The following is a 6,140-nucleotide window of genomic DNA, read 5'->3' as shown; positions in this document are numbered from 1 at the left end:
AGTTAGCACAGTCAGGATTGTTTCTTCATCAAAGCTGATGATTCTTTCCCCCCAGATACTGATAGGTGGCCCTGGCTTCCTATCTCAAGGCTCTTTAGAGCTAAAACTGCAGCTCTGCATTGGGCTCACATTGTTAGATCTCTGCATTTAGACTATTCCCAGAGGGGATGACCTTAATTAAGGATGTCTGAAGATATCTGAGGATATACCTAAAAAGAAAACAAAACTGAGGACAATCTTCAGATGACCCTTGCAGCAGTGGGGTGCGCCATGTCTTCTCTTGAGAATGGATCTGGTTACTATATTGTTAGAGTGCTACAGACCACCAGCAGGATTTGCTCTGTTGCTGTCCTCACCAACCTTGATCTCTATGGTTCTCACTTGCTGGTTAATGCCAGCTCTCTTCTCTTCCTACAAATAGCATTTATAACAGAACCCACTAGTGTTAAGCAATGCCAGTAGTGATTGAACCATAACAAATTCTGGCTGTGAATATCTGTTAACATTCTTCCAGTCATCTTATATCAGAGGGAAGAAAATTTAGTTGGGAAGGTTTTTTTCTAGAATGTTAGGATTACATTTTAGAACATTTGCTTCAGGTTGATCTAGATATATTTTACAAATATTGGCAGTCTACACAAGATACACTGTGGTTTTTTTTTTCTTTTGCCAGTCATGGGGCCTGAACTCTGGGCTTGGACGCTGTCCCTCAGCACTTCAGCTCAAGGCTAGCACTCTATCACTTGAACCACAGTACCACTTCTGGATTTTTCTGCTAAGGTGGTGATAAGGAATTGAACCCAGGATCTTGTGCATGCAAGGCAAGCACTCTCCCACTGAACCATCTTCCCAGCCCTACACTGTCGTTTTTAAGTATGTTGAATGTGATGAATCCTTAGATCATAGCTGACAGGACCAACCCCTCTTATGTGAAACTGTTTGATGGTTTTCACTATACTGTTTTTATATAAAACACACTTTGATCTGGTTCATGCCTCAGAACACTACTCTTTTCCCTCCTCTATTCAGTCTCTTCATCAAGTTCATGGTTTAATATCATTTTAGATCCAGCTTTTGCATAAGTAAAAAAAATGAGTGAGTCACTGGTACTAGACTAATTTCTCCTCAACTGTGTATGTATGCACAATTTTCACTATTGGCAGGCATTTTGGCTGATTCCATAACTTGGATATTGTGACCAGCATTGTGATAACCATAGGTATGCAGACACACTTGGATTGTTTTTTCCTCTCTGGATATAGGCTCAAGAGTGCTATTATGGAGTCATAAAATTTGTCCGCTTCCAAATGAACCTCTCTAATGGTTTCCATTGTGTTTGAATTAATTCACATTCCTCCCAAAAATGTATGTGGGTTCCTTAAACTTCCATCTTTGCCAGCATTTGCTGTTTATTTTTTCTGTAGTCATTCTGGCTGGGATGAAACAGAATCTGCCATTGTATATGCATTTCCTTTAAGGGGTTGAATATTTTTAGTCCTTTTGAAAATTGTTTAGTGCATTTCTTTATAAATTGAGCTCTTGATTACTTTGGTGTTTAATTTGAGCTCTTTAGATATTTAGATGGTAAATCTTTATCTGAAAAGCTAAGAAACTCCTTGTTATATTCCTTTGCTTGTCTTTATTATGGTAATTTTTTCCTTTGTGCAGAAGCTTTTAAATTTGAGTAGTCAATTCTTGCCCTTACTTCCTGGGCCATTAGGAGACTTCAGAAAAAAAATTGTCTACGTGTGTAATTTCAAGTCTTCCTATATTAGCTTCAAAGTTTTCAGCTCTAACATTTAAGATCTTGGACCAATGTAGAAAGGTTTTTTAAATAGACAGGTAGGAGCGAATTTGTGTTTTGTACAGTAAGTTTTTGTAGATAACCAATACTATTTGCTGCCAAGTCTGTCTTTTTTCTAAGGTATGTTTCTGGCTTGTCAAAAATAGAAACCTGACTGTTGGTATGTGGATTACTTCTGGGCCTTCTGTCCTGTGCCATTGTTTCTTGTGTGTCCTTCTGTGAAGAACCACTGTGTTTTTGTTACTATGGCTTTGTAGTATAATGTGAAGTGTGGTATTGGGATAACATTAAGTTTTGCTGTAAATATATATATATATATGTTTTTGATATTTATATATAACAATATACCTATATATAATGCTTCTACAACTATAAAGTTTTAAATTTCCATTTTTATTGTTATATTTCATGAAGAATGACCTTGATATTTTGAGGGGAAATGGGTTGAATCTGTAGAAAACTTTCAGTATTATAGTTATGTTGACAATATTTTGCCAACCATCTGATCTATCTTACTGGGAAATTATCTCCATCCTCAAATGAAGGTACTTTCCATGCTTCACAATACTGATAGTTTGGTCCAGCCAGCTCTTCTTCCATCTGCCTGAAGACAAAGTATTGGAATATGACTCTTCTGTTGGCATCACTGCCTAGAGTCAAAGGGGCTTCTTCAATGGTTCTTAAAATAAGGCTTTGGCCACATTTTCTCTGGAGGAAGAGTAGCACTTGAAATAATCCACATTCGATTTCCTTCACTTTGTGATAGTTTTTATTTAAAAGCTTGTGATTCTCTTGCGCTTATTGAGATCTTTCTATATGGTAGAAATCCATCATGGTTGGGGGTTTGGTAACCCATTTTCACACCCAGCTAATAAAGAATTCCACTGTTTGACCTGCTGATTGCCAGCTGGTTACATCAATTTTCCAATTCCCAAAGGAGAAAAATGGCAACCAAGACTTCATATTGATGGTTGAGCTGATGCTAATGTTCTCAGCTATCTTTTCACTATGGCTCATGGAGACTTCCTTTACTCTCCCCAAAAAACTTAATGGGTCTCTCACACAACCTATGTGTTCTAGAAATGTCTGTAGTTCTGGATTATCCCTGCTCAGTGCCAGAGAAATATGGTTGGAAGCACTGGGTGCCAGTATTTTCTTCTGTAGGCTCTTACCTTCACTTGAGACAAAAAGACCAGAGCAGGAAGAACTTAATCTCAACAGCCTCAGTGATGCCTCCATTCCTCACTTCCCAGTGTTCCTGCTGTACATGTTTGTGCTACCAATACATATCAGAGCCCAGCTCATATTGAGCCAGTACCTCTTGAGGTTGCCTGGAAGTTTTGACATAAAATTTCCTGTTGCTCACAAGAATTGAGCCGCTGTGTTCAGCAAAATCTAGATTTTTTTCAGTCTCCAGGAAATCATCTCAGATAAGGAGTTACTCTAAGTGATGCTAGCTTTCTAACCATCTGTGGCTATATTAGTGGGTGAGGACCTATTCTGTGATTTTTTTTTTGCAACAATTAACTATTTTTGCTCCTTCCCTGACCAGAATTGACTTGAGATTTCACATCTGCTCAATTTCTCCTTCTGTTCTATTCTGAATCTTCCCAAGAATATTGCCTAATGGACTTCATGCTGTAGAGTATCTTTTAGTTGGGTCCTTAGGGAAACTATCCTGTGATAGCCTTGATGCCTACCACCATGATCAAGCGTATAAGCCAGCAAGGAGTGGTACAGGCTGATATCCCAATCTCACTACATATCTCTGCCTATCAGTGGTTTCATTATTACCCACAAACATGGATAGATGTGACAATGAATCTCCGTCATGCAAAGTATACAAGGTGTACTATCTGAAAGGCTGCTTGTGTAACTTTCATTTCCCACCCTTTCAATCCCACCAGTGAGTGGGAATATGATCCAGTGACTGTCAACTTTCTAGAGTTGCTAGCATACTCTGAAAGCTGTACCCCTACCTATGTTGGCATATTTACTTTAAGTAAACTCTTTGAAAAGGTGTGACAGGTTGACAAAAACTGAAACAATAAGAGGGGTATCTTTGGATTCTCACTCACTTCATGCAATGACTATTTCCTGGAGTTATTCAGAATTGATATTCATTATTTCTCTTTTATGATGCTTTATCATGGTGCTTGCCTAGCTTTGTGAGCTGAGTTGTTCATGAAGTAGGTTTTATCTGAGCCATAAACCCCCTTGGTCATAGTGTACCTTGACTTTAGTATCTAGTGGAGCCTCACACTAACCCAAAAACTCTTATTCAAGAAAAGAGGAATGAAATTATTCTACTAACTTGAGTAACTAGATATGGTCTTCTTAAACTATGATTTATGAGTTTCCATACAACATTTGACCTTATTAATTCCTTTTTATGGAAATAATTTCTTTTGTAAACTCAGAAGAAATGAGTAGCTCCACTCAGGAGAAGTCTAGCTTCTCAGTAATAGGCCATCTGGTGGAGGAGTGTCCATAAGTCCCAGAAATGGATAAGGATTCTAATTTTACTGTTAGTCTATCTATAGTGCTGGGAATTGAGTTTTCTATTCCGTAAGGCTCAAGTGGTCAAACATCTTTGACCTATTGTTGAGTCCATTCTTATTCTGGTTTACATTTCAACTGGCAGCATATGGATTACTTGGTAAATAGATTTGAGCTGTACCAAAATATGTGTAGGCATCCAGAAGTTTGTTACCTCCAAAGTCCAAACATGCTTGAAAAACATTAGGCTGATCTGCTTCTTGGTGCCAGGTGCAAGTAGAGCAACTTGCCACTAATTTCAGAAGATGTTCCCATCAGCCTAGGCCACTGATTCAGCAGCACAGAACCTTGCAGAAATAACCATCTTCTCACTTGCAGTACTTCTATGTCTTGCTAAATCATGTAAGGTCTGTCTGAAATGCTGTGGACCCAATGGAGAAGAGAATGGGAATTAATGTAATCATAAACTTTAGAGAGGCCTGTTTATGTCCATGGCATAACTTTACATAAAGGCAAACTTTAGAGTATGGTAAACAGTTAACCCTCGCTAGCCCGTTTGTATATCTCAATATCATTTTATCGAGGTCATAATAAAGATAAGGCATGGAAATATTTAATCTCAATGGATTAAAATTTTTTGTGCCAGTCCTAGGTCTTAACTCATGGCCCAGGCACTGAGTTTTGCTACTCAAGGCTAGTGCTCTGCCACTTGACTCATGCATCGCCTCTCTCTTATCTTCATCAACCACCAAGAAGGACAGTCTCAGGGACTTGGTTGCCTGGACTGGCTTTCAACCGTGGTCCTCACATCTCAGCCTCCTGAGTAGCTGGGGTTATATGTATGAGCCACTGGTATCTGGATGAAACTATTTTCATTATCTCCCACTTGTATGTTTATTGACTAGTCTCGCTTTCAAGTGGCCACTTGAAAGCATCTTTGATAAGTGCTACCACGTACATGAACCAGGGCAACAACAATTACATTTAGGAATTTGTGTAGTGTTTCAACTGTGTGAAGGTCTATATTGAGTTCAACATTAAGTCAGTATCTGTAGGTCTCCTCCACTGAAGTAAAAAAAAAAAGTTTTAAAGCTCTTAATGAGATCAAAGCTTAACAAATTTTAAAGTGTTCAATGCAGCATTCACTGCAGCTCTTTAGAACTTCCCATGTTTAACTGAGGGCTGAGGACTTCCTAGAAAGCTCCAATGGCTTCTTGTGGCTTCCTGGTACCTATGGCAGAAGGTACTTGGGTGAGTCTTTGCTACAAATTTCAGAGCTCATTGTCAAGCAAACCTTGGAAAAAAACAGGCATCTTTGGAACAAAGCCTTCTTGGATCTTGTTTTAAGCATGTAGCAGGAAATGGAATCCTGCATAAGTCTCAGGCTGTGTTTGGCTCAGCATCTAATGTTGCGTACTTACTGAAATGCTAGATATACCAGATGTAAAGGATAAATGATTTTCTGGAATCCAAAAGTGATAGAAATAAGGTTTCATAGTCATGATATGACTTTGACGAGGTTTTATCTTAAAGCCATTTGGTTGTCTTTGGACTCTGAAACATATGTATATGGTTCATGCCTAGAAGTTATGGTCTTGGTTATTCAAGGTGATCTAGAAAGTATATGTCCACTGTGGAATATTGGCCAATGGATATTTCCCTTTGAACCAAAAATTAACTACTTTATTCAAGCTTATTTAGTGAAGCAAATAAGATATATAAACACATAACTATGGAGGCTGACAAGTTCCAATCTCATCCATTTGCCAGCTGGACAGCAAGGAAAGCTCAAGAGACAATTCCGTGTAGGTATAAAAGCCCAAGAGCCATAGGATCT

This window comes from Dipodomys merriami, unplaced genomic scaffold (genome assembly GCF_024711535.1).
Source record: "Dipodomys merriami isolate MVZ:Mamm:240054 unplaced genomic scaffold, mDipMer1.0.p SCAF_8, whole genome shotgun sequence".
Taxonomy (NCBI): Eukaryota; Metazoa; Chordata; class Mammalia; order Rodentia; family Heteromyidae; genus Dipodomys; species Dipodomys merriami.
This window is presented reverse-complemented; position numbering follows the sequence as displayed.